The sequence below is a fragment of the Microcaecilia unicolor genome, chromosome 5, assembly GCF_901765095.1.
Source record: "Microcaecilia unicolor chromosome 5, aMicUni1.1, whole genome shotgun sequence".
Taxonomy (NCBI): Eukaryota; Metazoa; Chordata; class Amphibia; order Gymnophiona; family Siphonopidae; genus Microcaecilia; species Microcaecilia unicolor.
Window position 1 is genome coordinate 201,951,117 of NC_044035.1, and position 18,590 is coordinate 201,969,706.

An 18,590-nucleotide genomic window follows, 5' to 3' on the forward strand; every position below is an offset into this window, starting at 1 on the left:
AGGAGCGACAGCAGCAGGCAAAACCCACCAACCAACACTGGGTAAGCACACCGGCAGGGACTGCAGGCACTGCCCAGCGAACCGGAACACATGGACTGGAATCCCCCGGACTGGAGGACACAGGACTGGAACACACACCGGACCGGAACACACTGGACTGGAGCACACCCGACTGGAACACACACCAGACCGGAACACACTGGACTGGAGCACACTGGACTGGTCCCCCGGACTGGAGGACACAGGACTGGAACACGGGACTGGCGCACACTGGACTGGTCCACACAGCTTCACCTGCACTTAGCTACTAAGCCCCCCAAGAGTTGAGCTCATGGGTTTCGAGTAGCCGGCAGGACTTACTGGACGACACAGGGACCAGGACTAGAACAAGCTGTAACTGAAGTGCACCTAACTCCTAAAGTGACCAAAAGTGTTCCTAAGCCCAGCACCAACAGAAAAGCTCCTAAGCCCTCCACTAACAGCAGTGCTCCCAACAGAAACTAACAGGGGTGCCCCTACGCCCTACACTAACAGAAGTGCAGGGAAACCACAAGGGAAAAGGAAGGGAAGATAAATGCCAGACCTTAACACTGGTACTTCCTAAGCACCAAGCTGCAGCAGCTAAACATGGGTTCTCACCCTGGTGCTTCCTAAGCACCCAGCTACAGCAGCTAAACACAGGTCACAAGGAAAAGCGGGAAAAGCACAAGGAAACAAGCAGGAAAGCCAAATACCCAAACAACAAAAGGTGCTTCCTAAACACTTACTAACAAGGGTGCTCCCAGCACCAAACTCCAGCACTGCACTAACAGCAGTGCTACACTCCGTAACAAAAGGGAAAAACAGGGAAGTCAAACACACAAGTCACAAGTGCACACTGCACTAAACTAACCTGGACCTAAAGCAAGTAGCCAGAAGCAACGTTGCGAAGGCCCTGAAGGAAAGAACCCACTTCCTTATCAAGGCCCTCCCAGATGATGTCACTCTCCCTAGAGCCAGGCAGAACACATTCAAACCCCGAGAGGCCCAACCCACATCAATGCAACACCGTGAAACACTTGAAGCCAGTACACCCAAAGAGAGTTAGAGCAACTAAGACTACACCCACAGCTGCAGTGAAGAGACAATTAGCCCCATGCTGCTGGAAGCTGCCAGCACAGAGAGACAGAGCCAGCTCAGAAAGGAAAGAGAAAAGAAACAGAAGCCAGCTAAGAAGCTGACTCCCAGGAAAGAGGTAAGTTTGAGAGGGGTTCAGACCCCAATCATAACAGTTATGACCCATGAACTGCATAAGCTAAGGGCTCTAAAATGCCTGAAAGCTGCATCTTTACTTTCTGCTGAAAGCTGTAAATTCGAGGTCATGCTGATCCAGCAAGGAGCACTCTTCCCCTCCCTGACAGAATTGGTGCCGCTGACTCTACAAGGACACTAAGAATGTACACAGTTTGAAAGTGAAGATGTGTTGAGGTTACTAGACAAAACAATGATAAGACCTGGGTCCAGGAGAGATTCCTGTAGCAAAACAATGACTATAATCTCCTGTAAAAGAAACCTTGGACTTGTTATAAGATGCCGTGTTCCATAAACATTTAGATATTGTGTTCTGTATTCCATAACATTCAGATAGTGTGTTCTATTTTATGTAAACAATGCAGTAAGACAGAAATTAACTGAAGTTGCAAGGCTGTATGATTTGGGAGGGAATTAATGCCCAATCCATTGTACAGAAAAGTATATAAGTTACCATCGTATGTATTAAGTCAGAGGCTGAGATGATCAACAGCGAGTAACTCTTTACAGCGGTGGTCACTCTCTCCCTCTCATAACAAATTGCCATTTGTTATTCCCAAACTTTCTCTTTGGAAGAAACATAGCTTCTGTTTTCTCTGTCACCCCATATCTTGGGGGTGACTGGTCTACTGCGTCCCGGGGTGGTATATTCTTATGGTAAGTAGAAGGATCAGAGAAAGAATTTCCACATATTACAGCCTTCTCTGGGGTTACCGAGGGGATCATATAACCACTGACTCCACTATAAACAACTCTCTTTTTTGAAGCCTTCAGCCTCCCCATTCCGTCCAAGTCTGAGGTAGGCATCACTGATCATTTGTTACTCTGGCACTGCCCCCCCCTCCTTACAAGAGGGGGAACTGCCCTTAGCCTTAGACATCATCCATGCCATTGATAGCATGGGACAGCAACCACTTGACATTTAACCTTGCTGTTGTCTGAAACATACTGCTGTGTACTCTACCAGGCTAGGACCCACCACCCACAGAGTGAGACAGTGACCCCTCACTTGTCTTGGTCTCCCCCACCAAACTTACTCCTAGCTGCAGCCACTTCCGACTAGCATTTATGTATGCAATGCAATATCTCTGACACTTACGTGTGCACTTCAACACAAAGACCACCCATGATAGGTGGCTCTCCTCTGTATCCGTCTACATAAGAGGACTTGTCCCCAATCCCTCTACATAATTCCTCTACATAAGAGGATTTAGCCCCTAATGGTGGAATTAAGCATGTGTGACTATCCACTGTTCCTGTGTTTGCGGGCATCCTTGAGTGATAAGGAGTAGCCTAGCCCTTTGTGTACCAGCCTCACAGATTTCATTTCCTATCCTCCACTCTTAGAACAATCTTCAGAGTGCAGGTAGAGACGTCATATCCTACGCGCATCCGTCTAACCTACTGGGGTCACTGCATTAAAATCATGTGAGTCCATGCGCCAAAGGCAAGTGTCCACCATCCGACACTCCATGTGTAGTACGCATTAGCTCCAAATTGATTGGTGGGTAAAGATGCCATGCCAGGATAATTGATCTAGCATACCCTGCATTGCTGAAGCCATCCCCTTGTCCAGGCCAGCAGTGTGAGCCCCTGCATAAGAGGCACAGACAGCATTGGAGGAACTGTGAAAATACTAAGTGGTAGGGAGGAACTGAGAGAGGCCAAAACTGCCACCTGTCTGCTTCAAATTAATTAGTAAGAGAGGGAAGGGGGATTGCCGTGTATGTGCACCTTGTGGGTGTGTAGTCAGGTATGTGCCCCATCATGGCACAGAAATGCCATTACCTCATTATAGGGAGCAGCTTGAACCCAAAATTGTGTGTATGTAAAGCAGCGAAAACTTGTGCACTATTAGGGTGTGATGACGTTTGCCTTTTGTGTAATGTATAGGACCAACAACTGCCTGATCCCCTACTGGCTGGAACTTCAGCCCATAAGTCATGTGTGATGCCCTCAATTACCTGCCTAACTAATGGACCAATAGGAAATGAGAGCAAGATGTAGGAAAGGTGAGTTCTATCACTAAGAACCCCAGCATATGCATGCGCATGAATGAGGCAAAGGTGCGAGCCAGAATAGCAGGAGTGATGGCCCTTGCTATTGTACTATCATGTGTCATATATGTGTCAACGTAGCTATTCCTGTTCTAGTACATGTAGCACCCCTCTTTGGCCTGAAGAAGATATTAAAAAGCCAGCACTCATAACAAACCAAATCAACCTCCATAAATTATGCAGATATTTTTCAGCCCTTCTGTAAGGTACACCCAAATTGTATTAAAGGTCCGGGATCATTCAATGTTTAACAATCCACTTAGCCTAATCAATCTGTTGTCTTGATGGAAAATATTTGCCTAACTAAACCCGCTGTTTTGAGGGAAAGGTCTCCCTCCCCCTGACTCAAATTAGCTGATTTGGTTAACATATGTCTAACCAGCAGAAGAAAGGAGGTGTTGATGCCCCTCTACAAGTCGTTGGTGAGGCCCCACTTGAAGTATTGTGTTCAGTTTTGGATGGCAGTATCTTGCTAAGGATGTAAAAAGACTGGAAGCGGTGCAAAGAAAATGTACAAAAATGGAATGGAATTTGCGTTGCAAACCGTACGAGGAGAGACTTGCTGACCTGAACATGTATAACTTGGAGGAAAGGAGAAACAGGGGTGACATGATACAGACGTTCAAATATTTGAAAGGTATTAATCAGCAAACGAACCTTTTCCGGAGACGGGAAGGTGGTAGAACTAGAGGACATGAATTGAGGTTGAAGGGGGGCAGACTCAGGAGTAATGTCAGGAAGTATTTTTTCATTAAGAGAGTGGTAGATAAGTACATAAGTATATAAGTACATAAGTTTTGTCATACTGGAAAAGACCAAAGGTCCATCAAGCCCAGCATCCTGTTTCCAACAGTGGCCAATCCAGGTCACAAATACTTGGCAAGATCCCCAAAAAGTACAAAACATTTTATACTGCTTATCCCAGAAATAGTGGATTTTCCCCAAGTCCATTTAATAATGGTCTATGGACTTTTCCTTTAGGAAGCCGTCCAAACCTTTTTTAAACTCCGCTAAGCTAACCGCCTTTACCACATTTTCTGGCAACGAATTCCAGAGTTTAATTACATGGTGAGTGAAGAAAATTTTTCTCTGATTTGTTTTAAATTTACTACATCGTAGCTTCATCACATGCCCCTAGTCCTAGTATTTTTGGAAAGCGTAAACAAACACTTCACATCTACCTGTTCAAATCCACTCATTATTTTATAGACCTCTATCATATCTCCCCTCAGCCGCCTTTCTCCAAGCTGAAGAGCCCCTAGCCGTTTTAGCCTTTCCTCATAGGGAAGTCGTCCCATCCCCTTTATCATTTTCGTCGCCCTTCTTTGCACCTTTTCTAATTCCACTATATCTTTTTTGAGATGCGGGCGACCAGAATTGAACACAATATTCGAGGTGCGTCGCACCATGGAGCGATACAAAGGCATTATAACATCCTCATTTTTGTTTTCCATTCCTTTCCTAATAATACCTATCATTTTATTTGCTTTCTTACAGCAACAGCACACTGAGCAGAAGGTATCAACGTATCACCAACGACAACACCTAGATCCCTTTCTTGGTCCGTGACTCCTAACGTGGAAACTCGCATGACGTAGCTATAATTCGGGTTCATCTTTCCCACATGCATCACTTTGCACTTGCTCACATTAAACATCATCTGCCATTTAGACGCCCAGTCTCCCAGTCTCATAAGGCCCTCTTGTAATTTTTCACAATCCTCCCGCGATTTAACTACTTTGAATAACTTTGTGTCATCAGCAAATTTAATTACCTCACTAGTTACTCCCATCTCTAGGTCATTTATAAATATATTAAAAAGCAGCGGTCTGAGCATAGACCCCTGGGGAACCCCACTAACTACCTTCTCCATTGAGAATACTGACCATTTAACCCTACTCTCTGTTTTCTATCTTCTAACCAGTTTTTAATCCACAATAGAACACTACCTCCTATCCCATGACTCTCCAATTTCCTCTGGAGTCTTTCATGAGGTACTTTGTCAAATGTCTTCTGAAAATCCAGATACACAATATCAGCCAGCTCACCTTATCCACATGTTTGTTCACCCCTTCAAAGAAATGTAGTAGATTGGTGAGGCAAGATTTCCCTTCACTAAATCCATGCTGACTTTCTCTCATTAATCCATACTTTTGAATATGCTCTGTAATTTTGTTCTTAATAATAGTCTCTACCATTTTGCCCGGCAACAACATCAGACTCACCGATCTATAATTTCCTGGATCTCCTCTGGAACTTTTTTTAAAAATCGGCGTTACATTGGCCACCCTCCAATCTTCCGGTATCACACTCGATTTTAAGGATAAATTACATATTACTAACAATAGCTCTGCAAGCTCATTTTTCAGTTCTATCAGTACTCTGGGATGAATACCATCCAGTCCAGGAGATTTGCTACTCTTCATTTGTAGAACTGCCCCATTACATCCTCCAGGTTTACAGAGAATTCATTAAGTTCTCTGACTCGTCAGCTTCAAATACCATTTCCAGCACCGGTATCTCACCCAAATCTTCCTTGGTGAAGACCGAAGCAAAGAATTAATTTAATCTCTCTCCTATGGCTTTGTCTTCCCTGATTGCCCCTTTTACCTCCTCGGTCATCTAGTAGTCCAATTGATTGTTTTTGCCCAGCTTCCTGCTTTTAATATACCTAAAAAACATTTTACTAGTGTTTTTGCCTCCAACACAATCTTTTTTTTCGAAGTCTACTACTACTACTTACAAATCATTTCTATAGCGCTACCAGTCGTATGCAGTGCTTCACAATTGAACATGAAGAAAAAGACAGCCCCCTGCTCAAAAGAGCTTACAATCTAAATCAGGACAGACAGGACAAATAAGGGATAAGGGTAGGACAGACAGATAGGACACATAGGGAAAAGGGACTATTGAAGAGAAAAGACAAGATAAGGTTACGAGCAGGTGACAAGTTAGGAATTAAAAGCAGGATCAAACAGGTAGGCCTTTAGCCCGGATTTCAAGGCGGCCAGGGATGGAGCTTGATGTAATGGCTCAGGAAGTCTATTCCAGGCATAAGGTGCGGCGAGATAAAAGGAACGGAGTCTGGAGTTAGCGATGGAAGAGAAGGGTGCAATTAGGAGAGATTTGCGTAGTGAACGGAGTTCTTGGGAAGGAGTGTAGGGAGAGATAAGGGTAGAGAGGTAGTGAGGGGCAGCAGAGTGAATGCACTTGTAGGTTAATAAGAGGAGCTTGAACTGTATACAGAAACGGATAGGGAGCCAGTGAAGTGACTTCAGAAGAGGGCTGATATGGGCATAGCGACTTTGGCGAAATATTATGCATGCAGCAGAATTTTGAACAGATTGAAGAGGAGATGGCTGAGTGGAAGACCTGTAAGAAGCAAGTTGCAGTAGTCCAAGGGAGAGGTGATGAGAGTGTGAATGAGGGTTCTGGTAGCGTGCTCAGAAAGGAGAGGGCGAATTTTGGCGATATTATAGAGGAAGAAACGACAGGTTTTAGCAATCTGTTGAATATGTGCAGAGAAGGAGAGGGAGGAGTCGAAGATGACCCCAAGGTTACGAGCAGATGAGACAGAAAGAATGAGCGTGCTGTCGACAGAAATAGAGAGTGGGGGAAGGGGAGAGGTTGGTTTAAGTGGGAAGATATGGAGCTCAGTTTTGGACATATTGAGCTTCAGGTGGCGGTGAGACATCCAGGCAGCAATGTCAGACAGGCAGGTAGATATCTTGGCCTGGATTTCTGCCAAGATTTCTGGTGTGGAGAGGTATATCTGGGAGTCATCAGCGTAAAGGTGATATTGAAAACCGTGGGCTGAGATCAGAGCACCAAGGGAGGAAGTATAGATGGAGAAAAGGAGAGGTCCTAGGACAGATCCTTGAGGTACACCCACTGACAGCGGGATAGAGGAAGAGGAGGATCCACCAGAGTATACACTAAAAGTACGCTGAGAGAGATAAGAAGAAAACCAGGAAAGAGCAAAGTTCTGAAATCCAAGTAAGAACAGCGTGCCAAGGAGTAGGCTGTGATCAACAGTGTCAAAAGCAGCAGAAAGATGGAGAAGGATGAGGATAGAGTACAGCCCTTTGGATTTAGCCAGGAATAGATCATTGGAGACTTTAGCAAGTGCTGTTTCAGTTGAATGAAGGGGGCAAAAGCCAGATTGGAGTGGATCAAGAATAGCTTGAGAAGAAAGAATGTTGAGGCAGCGACGGTGGACAGCATGTTCTAGTACCTTGGATAAGAAAGGGAGGAGGGAGATGGGGCGATAGTTGGAAGGAGAGGTAGGATCCAGAGAAGGTTTTTTGAGGAGTGGGGTGACTACGGCATGTTTGAAGGCATCAGAGACAGTCGCAGTGGAAAGTGACAGATTGAGGATATGACAGATGAAAGGGGTGACAGCAGGAGAGATAGTGTTGAGTAGATGAGTGGGGATAGGGTCAGTGGGGCAGATGGTTAGTTTTGAGGATGAAAGAAGAAGTAAAGTTTCTTCTTCAGTGATTTCGGAAAAGGAAGAAAAGGAGGCAGGGGTAAGAGGGTTGAGAGAGTGGACTAAGGGAAGAGGGGGTGGAGGAGAGCTGGTTGCGAATTCAAGTTTAATCTTGTGAACCTTATCATGAAAGTAATCAAAGTCTGGGGAGAAAGTGAAGGGGGAGTTAGAGGAGAAGGCACTTTGAGGAGAGAGTTTAGCGTGGCAAAGAGATATCGAGGGTTCAACCCAATAGAGTTAGTCAATTGGATATAATAATCCTGTTTGGCAAGTTGGAGAGCAGATTGGAAGGAGGTCAGCAAGAATTTGAAGTGTATGAAGTCAGCATGGGCACGAGATTTAAGCCAATGGCGTTCAGCAGAGCGGGCACAAGAGCGTAGGTAGCGGATAGTAGGGGTCAGCCAAGGCTGGGGTTTGGTACGTTTTCCAGGTCGAGACATGGGAGGAGCGAGAGTGTCCAGAGTAGATGACAGAATAGTATTATAGGAAGAGACAGCCTCATTGATGGATTTGGTTGATATAGCAATAGAGAAAAGATTAGAGATACTGGAGGACAGGGTAGAAGGGTTAATAGCCTATAGATTCCTAAATGTGATGGTTAGAATAGGATAGGACTGAGGAGGAGGGTGTCTAAGTGTGAAAGTTAAAAGATGATGGTCAGATAGGGAAGAGTTGAGGTAAGGAAATTGGAGGGTGAGCAGTTGGCAGTGCTTTTTTTGTAGAAAAAAGGTGCCAGTAATCATTGTGGGCGGAGTCACCACAAATGACTCCACCCCTATTATAGCCACACCCACATTTGCCACACCCCTTATACCAGCCATATCGCATATAAACAGACATAATTGAAAATATTATACTAGTATAGGAGTAAAAATGTGATTTTTTTTCATTATAAATAACTTCTGTTAAGCTATTACAGCTCCAGTATACCTAGTGCAAAATAAGACAGCAGATGTAAATTCTCAAACTGGACATATTCCAGACACTAAAATGAAAATAAAATGATTTTTTTCTACCTTTGTAGTCTGGTGACTTTGTTTTTCTGATCATGCTGGCTCAGTATCTGATTCTGCTGCTATCTGTTCTCTTAACTCCGTTTCCAGGGCTTCCTTTCCATTTATTTATTTATGAGTTCCTACGGCAGTTCCGGATGGTATTCGACGTGCCTGGCCGACCTTCTTCTGCTTCTGGGGAGCAGCTGAGGATCCAGCAGGGTTCCGGGTCGGTCGGGGCGTATGCCGTCCGGTTCCGTACCCTAGCCGCAGAACTCCGGTGGAACCAGGAGGCCTTAACGGCCATATGCTGGCAGGGTCTAGATGGCAGGATCAAGGACGAATTGGTGGGTAGAGAGATTCCTGCAACTCTGGATGTGCTTATTGCCCTCTGCACCAGGATTGACGTCCGGTTCCAGGAACGAGCCCAGGAGAGGACTACTCAGCAGGCCGTTCAGAGACCCAGGTTCCGTCCACGCCAACCGGAGATGCCCCGGGTTCTTGACGAAGGTTCGGAAAGAACTGAAGAGGAGCCCATGGTACTGGGACGGCATCGGTTATCCAGATAGGAGAGGGCGTACTGCCGGAGGAACTATTTGTGCCTATACTGTGGCCAACCGGGCCACCTGATGGATGCCTGCCCAAATAAGTCTGGAGAGTCGGGAAATGCTCCGACCCGAGCCCCGTGAAGGGAGTGGCTCTGGGTCGGTTGGCATCCCTTCCTGATAACTTACTCTCTGTTCCCGTACTGCTCCAAGGAGAAGGGCCTTGCTGGACTCCGGGGCTGGAGGAAACTTCATTGATGCCGAGGTTCCTGTCGCAGTTGGGTGTCTCCACGGTGCCCTGCCAACCGGTGCTTCGGGTCACCTCCATCCAGGGGAATAGTCTTCCCCGGACCATCACCCGGATCACCTCACCCCTGCATCTGCAGGTGGGGGCGCTACATCAGGAGAAGATCCAGTTCCTGGTGCTCGCTCAAGCCATTCACCCAGTGATCCTCAAGTTGCCTTGGCTCCGTCTACATGCTCCGGTTATCGACTGGTCCACTGGGGAGATCGGACAATGGGGTTCCCGGTGTGCTCAGAACTGTCTCCAGCAGGTCAAGCCTCCCATGCCTATCTGCTCTGCTCAGCTCCAGACCTCCCAGGAAGGGTCGCCCGGGCTGCCTAAGGACTATCAAGATTTCCATGATGTGTTCAGTGCCAGGGCGGCTGACACGCTTCCTCCTCATCGGTCTTTCAACTGTGCCATTGACTTGCTGCCAGGAGCTAACTCCCCCAGGGGACGCCTGTATACCTTGTCTCAGGTAGAGTCCCGAGCCATGAGGGACTACATCCAAGAAAATCTTCACAAGGGATTCATCCAAGCCTCCACTTCGCCAGCTGGGGCTGGATTCTTCTTTGTCTCGAAGAAGGACAGGTCGCTCCGCCCGTGCATTGACTACCGGGGGTTGAATAAAATTACCATCAAGAAACCGGTATCCGCTTCCACTCATCCCGGAACTATTTGACCGACTTCAAGGGGCCAAGATATTCACCAAGTTGCATCTGCGTGGGGCCTACAACCTGGTGCGGATCCGGAAGGGAGATGAGTGGAAGACAGCCTTTAATACCCACGAAGGGCACTTCGACTACCGGGTAATGCCATTCGGCCTCTGCAATGCCCCAGCGGTCTTCCAGAATTTTGTGAATTTCATTTTCAAGACTTACTCTACTCCTCCGTGATCGTCTATCTGGATGATATTCTGATTTTTTTTCCCTTCTCTGTCACAGCACATCACCCATGTCCGCACAGTGCTCCAGCGCCTTTGAGAGCATCGACTGTATGCCAAGTTGGAGAAATGTGCGTTCCACCAACAGAGTCTGGGGTATATCGTGTCTTCCACCGGCTTACAGATGGACCCGGGTAAGGTGACAGCGATTCGAGACTGGCCGGCTCCCCAGGGTCTGCGGGCCTTGCAGAGGTTCCTGGGGTTCGCGAACTACTACCGGCAGTTCATCCAGAACTATTCCATTATCATAGCTCCTCTGACGGTCCTCACGAGGAAGGGCGCTGATATGAGGAATTGGACGCTGGAAGCATTCGCGATGTTCGACACCCTGAAGGCCTTCCTTTCTGCCCCGGTACTCCACAGTCCGGATCCGACAGCCTTTCCTGTTGGAGGTGGACGCATCCTCCTTGGGAGTAGGGGCAGTACTCTACCAGACGTCGGCAGCTGGGAAGAAACATCCCTGTTTTTTCTTTTCTCGCATGTTCACCCCCGCGGAGCGGAACTATACGGTGGGTGATCGGGAGCTGCTGGTGCTTAAGTTGGCTTTTGAGAAGTGGCGATACTTGCTAGAGGGAGCTGTGCATCCAGTGATTGTAATAACTGATCACAAGAATCTACTGTATCTACAGAATGCCACCAGACTGAATCCTCGCCAGGCGCGGTGGTCGCTGTTCTTTGCCCGGTTTGACTTCCATCTGATCTTGAGGCCGGGGGAGAAGAACGTCCAGGCGGATGCCCTCTCTCGCAGTTTTGAGGCTCCCGAGGACCAGGAGGAACCCTACCCGATGCTGGATCCGGCCTGTATTCTCTCCATGCCTGGGGCCAGTGCCACGTGTCGGAAGGCGGTGCCGGTGGGGCTCCATAGGAAGGTGCTCCGCTGGGGGCACGCTTCCGAGTTCGCCGGGCATTTCGGGTTTCACAAGACCCTCCATCTCATTTCCCGGTCCTACTGGTGGCCTCGGATGATGCAAGATGTACTGCAGTATGTGTCAACCTGTCCGGTGTGCGCCCAAACCAAGAGTTCCCATCAAAAACAGTGGGTTCTTATGCAACCCATGCCGGTACCACAGCAGCCATGGGAGGACTTGTCTCTGGACTTTATCACGGATTTGCCGCCTTCGCAGGGCAACACGGTCATCTGGGTGGTGATTGATCGGTTTTCCAAGATGACCCACTTCATTCCTATGAAGTCCTTACCCACTGCTGCCAACCTTGCCACTAGCTTCATCACTCACATCTTCGGCTCCATGGACTACCACTGAGGATCGTTAGCGATCAGAGCTCACAGTTCACCTCGCGTTTTTGGAGAGCCTTGTGCTCAGCTTTTGGGGTGACTACACTATTTCATCTGCCTACCATCCTCAGACCAATGGTATGTTGGAGCGGGTCAACCAGACGGTAAAGGCGTTCCTCTGGGCTTACTTGAATCAGCGCCAGAATGATTGGGCCATTCTATTGCCCTGAGCGGAGTTCACCTACAACAACAATCTGCATTCAGCCTCACGGACTACCCCGTTCAACGCCATCTATGGACGCCATCCGCATCTACCTCCGCCCATTTCTCCTGCGGAGGTTCCACCTCAGGTACAACCCACAGTTCGTGTACTCCAGGATGCCTGGAGGAAGGTCCAAGAACAGCTGAGACAGGCAGCAATCAAGGCCAAGGAGACTTACGACCGCCGGAGACAAGCGGCTCCCACGTTTCTGCCGGGAGAGAAGGTATGGTTAAGTACCCGATACTTGAAGTTGAGGCTCCCCTCTCTGAAGTTTGCTCCCCGGTTCATTTGACCATTTGCTGTGTGCTCCAGGAGAGGAGCAGTGACATACCAGTTGCACCTACCCAGTCAACTCCGGGTGCACAATGCGTTCCATGTATCTCTCCTGAAGCCTTTCCGTAGGTCCAAGTGGCATCCGAAGCCCAAGCAGGTAGTTGTGCCTGACAGCGATCCGGACCCTGAGTACGAAGTGGACCAGATCCTGGATTCAAAGCTGCGTGGTGGGAAGCTGTTCTACTTGCTGTCCTGGAAGCATTTCAGACCAGAGGACAACTCCTGGGAACCAGCAACCAATGTCCATGCTCCAGACCTGGTCCGTGAGTACCATTCTCTTCATCCTACTTGGCCCGAGCCAGGGAGAAGGGGGAGGCTTCCGGGGGGGAATACTGTTAGGTTCCTCACCTGGTTCCAGGCCTGCGTGGCTGATTCGCCGGCGAGGCGTGGTCCGGCAGAGATAGCCAGCTATTTTGGATGTGGTTTCTCCAGGATGGGTCTGTTTCTGTTTCCTTTTTCTGAGCTGTCATCTTGGTTGGATCAAGGACAGCAGCCATCTTGGAGGGGGTAGCCATCTTGTATACGAGAACAGGAAGGAAGCCCATATTTGGGCGTTGTGCTACTCTGCTGATGGGGGGCAGCCATCTTGGATCAGCTGCACATGCTTGAGCCTAATTCCTTCCCTACTTAAGGCACTGCCTCCAGCCCTTTGTTGCTTCAGCTTCTGCTGCATAGAGGTCGTGGTCCACATCCGTGTTCCTTGTTGGTTATCCTGTTTCCAGTATTTTCGGTGTTCCAGACCTTGGCTTGTTTCCTGACCACGCGTTGTGTTGCTGCCTGCCTCTGACCCTGGACTGTGTTTTGACTATTCTCAGCTCTACTGTTTTCCTAGCTCTTGGACTGTGTCTGTTGGCTACCTGTCTGGTCGGTGGTCCTGCAACCCCGCCGGTTCCGGAAGTCCTGCCGGCCGCTTGAACCCAGGGGCTCAACTCCTGGGGAATAGTGGCTAAGTGCAGGTGAAGCTAGGGGTTGTCTGGCTGCCTGACCGAGTGCGGTGCACTCCATCTTCGCCGTGCTCAGTCGGGGCACAAGGGCTCACATCCCCAGTCATAACACCACCCATGACCAGCGACCCCCCCATCCCCCCTGCCATCCATCCATGTCCAGTGACCCCCCGTCCCCTTTGCCATCCACCCATGTCCAGCGATTCTCTCTTCCCCCTGCCATTCACCCATGTCCAGCAACCCCCCTGTCCCCCTGCCATCCACCCATGTCCAGTGACCCCCCCCTGTCCCCCCGCCATCCACCCATGTCCAGCGAGCCTCCTGTCCCCCTGCCCTCCCCTGCCATCCACCCATGTCCAGCGACCCTCCTGTCCCCCCTGCCATCCACCCATGTCCAGCAACCCCCCTGCCCTCCACTCATGTCCAGCTACTCTCCTCGTTTCCCTGCTCCCCCTCCCTCCAGCCACCCATGCCCATCTGAGCCCCCCCCCCCGACCCAGTCCCCACCTGCCTACCAGCTCCTTGCCGACAACCCTCTTCTCCTGCCACCCGGCACCGTGACCCAGCCTTTAAAAAAATCTACAAAGCGGCGGAGCGGTTGCCTCACATCTGCCTGTAAAAGAAGAAAATCGCCTCGTCGGCCGGCCTTCCCTCACTGTGTTCCGCCCTTGCGGAAATAGGAAGTTACGTCAGAGGGCGGGACACAGTGAAGGAAGGCCGGCCGGCAAGGCGATTTTTCTTCTTTTACAGGCAGACGCATGGCACCGCACCGCCGCTTCATAGATTTTTTTAAAGGCTGGGTCACGGTGCCAGATGGCAGGAGAAGAGGGTCGTTGGCACAGAGCTGATAGGCAGGTGGGGACTGGGTCGGGGAGGGGACCTACAAAAAAGGTGCCGGTACGCTGTACCGGCACAAAAAAAGCACTGGCAGTTGGAGAAGAATACAAGATCAAGACAGTAGCCATTTGGGTGAGTAGGGGCGGTGGAGCACAGTTGAAGATTGAAGGAGGATGTTAAGGCAAGAAATTGAGAAGTATAAGAGTTAGAGGGGTCATTAACATGAAAGCTAAAATCCCAAGAATGAGGGAAGGAGATGAAGGTTCAAGAAAGAAGGAAAGCCAGGCATCAAAGTCAGTGAGAAAGGAAGAGGGGGATTTAGCAGGGGGGTCTATAAATGACTGTTACTCGGAGATGTAGAGGAGCGAATAGACGGATCGAGTGGACTTCGAAGGAAGAAAAGCAGTGAGACTGAGGTGGAAGAATGGGTTGAAATTTACAGGAGGGTGAGAGTAGTAGCCCAACACCGCCTTCGCGGCCAACTGAGCAAGGACTATGGGAGAAGAGATAACCTCCATGACATAGGGCCACAACTGAAGCAGAGTCTTCAGTGTAAATCCAGGTTTCAGTTAGGGCAAGCAGATGAAGGGTATGAGAGATAAAGAGATCATGGATGTAGGAGAGTTTGTTGCAGACAGAGCGGGCGTTCCACAGAGCACAAGAGAAGGGCAGAGAAGAAGGGGGGTGGAGAGGAATAGAAATAAGATTGGAGGTATCACGGTAAGGCCTGCACGAATAGGATGAGGGCTGATGTAGGGGACCAGGATTGGGATTAATGTCACCAGCAGAGCAGGAGAAGGAATAGGAGAGTAGGAGAGGTATGACGACAGCAATGAAGGTGAGATGTATTCAGGTAAAAAGGTGAGGAGTGAGTGGAAGGAAGGAAATGTTGAAGGTTGAGAGCTGAGAAGAAGGGGGGTGGAAAAAAGAGATGGTGAGGAGAGGGATAGAGAGGTGATGAATACAGAGGGAAGACGATGTGTTCCTACGGTGGGAAGTGGTTTCATAAGGAGAAACAGATTGGGAAGGGATAGTGCCAAGAACAGCAGGTGTACAGGAGCCATAAGAATAGCAGATTATGGGACAGAAATGCTCAGAATAAGCTGAAGGGGGTAGAGGTTCAGATAGGCTCAGAGCGATTAGGAGGGGAATGGTATAGGCATTAGAGGTAATAGTCAATAATACAAGATAATACAAATCAGGGTAATGCATATGCAGTAGTAGAATAGCCAATAATAGTAGACAGTTAGATAGCTAGACAGTTAGCTAACAGTCACAAACAGAGTTGAGGCAGCAAGGCTGGAGGCTGGAACAAAGGAGTAGAGGTTGCAGGATTGGATTTTAAGCTGCAGGGTGGAACAGATGGAGCAGGCTGGAACAGATGATGCAGGCTGGAACAGAGGGTGCAGGCTGGAACAGATGGAGCAGGCTGGAACAGGTGATGCAGGCTGGAACGGATGATGCAGGCTGGAACGGACAAAGCAGGTTGGAACGGATGAAACAGGCTGGAGCAGACGGAGCAGGCCGGAACAGAGGGTGCAGGCTGGAATAAGGGGTGCAGGCTGGAAGAGAGGGTGCAGGCTGAATGGATTATGCAGGCTGGAACGGGTGATGCAGGTGATGCAGTGAAGAACTGAGTTGTCTAGATTCAGGTGCGTTGTCTGGGTTGGGTTTGTTGCGGTGATCCGGCGGTATTATAGTCAATGGAGGTGAGTGGTAATCATGTGATCGCCAAAATCGGCTGTTCAGCAACGTGGTCAAGGACTATGGAGGTGGGTGGTGACTATACAATCGTCGTGGCCAGGCCGTTCAGCCGCGTGTTCTCTCGAGGTCGAGTTTGGCAGATTCAATAGGCTCAGCAGGCTCGATAGACCTCGAAAGGCTCTCTGCGGTGTTCCGGCGATGTTCCGGTAGAGAGCTAGCGCAGGTTCTCTGGTGATTTGTGGCCGAGTTGCAGTCAGGTCAAGCGAGGGACCTCCGAGGGTTGATGAAGCGGCTATCTATACGGCGGCCATCTTGTCATCTTGTCATTAATTGAACCCTCTAGTCTTTCTAGGCAGGTGGGAGACCGGGTAGGCAGCGCTGCAAGCTCGCGGCAGGAGGGAGATCTGACAGGCACCACCACTGGACCAGTGAGGATTAGAGCCGCATAGACAGTACCGCAGCCACGAGGAAGGAGGGAACCCCGGGAGGTATCTGGTGCCGATTTGCTCCAAAAAGCCCTCCGATGTACCGGGTGACCCAGTCTCAGCGGCGATTCCGTGGATCGAGTCCGACGGCCGAACAAACCCACTCCCCGGAGGTCAGCGAGGTCTACGGATCTGGAGTGGTCCAGTCGGGCAGCGACCAGGAACAGTCCCTCTTAGCCTTCCTTATCAGCGCTTTGCATTTGACTTGACATAGACAGGAAAGGAAAGGAAGAGCTGAAGCACATGTCTATGTCTGTATGGAATACATTTACCTGCTGTAACCTGGCTGAGTGATAGACCCTGAAGAAGCAGCGAAATGCTGGCCATCGTCGACTCAAGGTAACTAAGAAGGGAATAGCACAGTGTGGAGAAGCATTAATGGAACGCCATGCAATAAGCTAAGTGTAACACACTACATTGTTTGGCGGCTCTAGATAGTATCTTGTAACTTTGATGACATTTAATTCAAAGAAAACAAAAAAAAGTATTAAAAAAGTTTAAAATGAGTAATTGCACAATTGCATAACAGTAGATCGCAGCCGATTAAGATTAATGCGTGCTGCACAAGGGGTTTTGCCTATGATGAAGAGAGGATCAGATGGTCCGTTTCAGCTCCGTTAGATGAGTATACAATCTTGGAGCTCTTTGAAGCTTTCCCCTATAACACTGTTATTTTATATCAGAGTAGAAGTTTTGAATATTTAGATATTGTTACTTCTCCACACCACCAATTGTTTGTTTAGTAGATTCTTATTATTTTTAGTCAGTTCTTTCTTCCATTTTCTGAAGGATTTTGTTTTAGCTCTAATATCTTCCTTCACCTCACTTTTTAACCAGGCCGGCTGTCATTTGGTCTTCTGTCCTCCTTTTTTAATACGCAGAATATATTTCGCCTGGGCTTCCAGGATGGTGTTTTTGAACAGCATCCACGCCTGATGTAAATTTTTGACCCTCGCAGTCGCTCTAAGTTTTTTTTTTCACCGTTCTTTTCATTTTATCATAGTCTCCTTTTTAAAGTTAAACGCTAACGTATTTGATTTCCTATGTATACTTACTTCAAAGCTAATATCAAATCCAATCATATTATGATCACTGTTATCATAATATGATTGGATTTGATATTAGCTTTGAAGTATACATAGGAAATCAAATACGTTAGCATTTAACTTTAAAAAAGGAGACTATCCAGCTTATAATCGAAAGTGATCGCCGGCCATCTTCCAACACAAATCGGGAGATGGCCGGCGATTTCTTAAAAGCGGCGAAATCGGTATAATCGAAAGCACCCACCTCCATGACAGCAGAATGTGTTGTATCCTCCGACAGCCTTTCCCTGGTTGCGATGTGGCTCTGGGGTGAGTGTGACACCTTTTCTGTTAGGTGCCCTGCAGAGTCACATTAGCAATGCATTGTGGTGGATGTAGGGTACTGGGCTCTACTCCCATGGTGCTTTTCCCCCCTGCTAACTGGGTCAGAGTGTGCCCTGTTTTGTTTCCTGTTGTAGTCCATGCGGTAGTGGCCATTTTTGTAAGCCAGTTTTAGTTCCCTTTCCTGTGTTACCCACGTTAGAGAATGTAGTTCTTACCTTGAATGGTGCTGAAAGAGGGCATTGTACACCATTGTGCCAGCTCTGACCTACTGCTAATCTTAGTACCAGGGGACTCTTTGCCAGTGGGGCACAACCTCTGATCTGCAGTTAACTGTGAGGTAAACGTGGTTATTTGAAGAAAGGACTTTTTCAGAGAGATTAGTCTTCAGGTGTGAACTGGTGTGCCAAAGTTATACAGCAGCAATAAGTCCTAGAGGCTGTATGCAGGTCCCTGGAGCAATTTTAGTGGGTGCAGTACCATTGTGGGTAGTGGGTTTGGGGGGGGGGGGGTTGGGGGGCTCAGCTCCCAAAGTAAGGGAGCTATGCACGTGGGAGCTTTTCTGAAGTCCAGCGCAGTGACCCCTAGGGTGGCTGGTTGGTGTCCTGGCATGTCAGGGGGGCCAGTGCACTAAAAATGCTGGCTCCTCCCACGGCCAAATGCCTTGAATTTGGCCGGGGTTTGAGATGGCCGACATAACTTTCCATTATTGCTGAAAAACAAACCCGGCCATCTCAAACCCGGCGAACTCCATGGCATTTGGCCAGGCTACCATATTATCGACAAAAAAGATGGCCGGCCATCTTTTTCGAAAATACGGTTCCG

The 18,590-nt window shown here is 48.7% G+C and overlaps 1 protein-coding gene across 1 annotated transcript in view; it reads right to left on the reverse strand.

Moving 5' to 3' along the window:
• Window positions 1–18,590, reverse strand: part of GNAO1 (G protein subunit alpha o1) — a 1,102,755-nt gene that overhangs the window by 511,901 nt on the left and 572,264 nt on the right. The gene's annotated exons all lie outside the window — the stretch shown is intronic.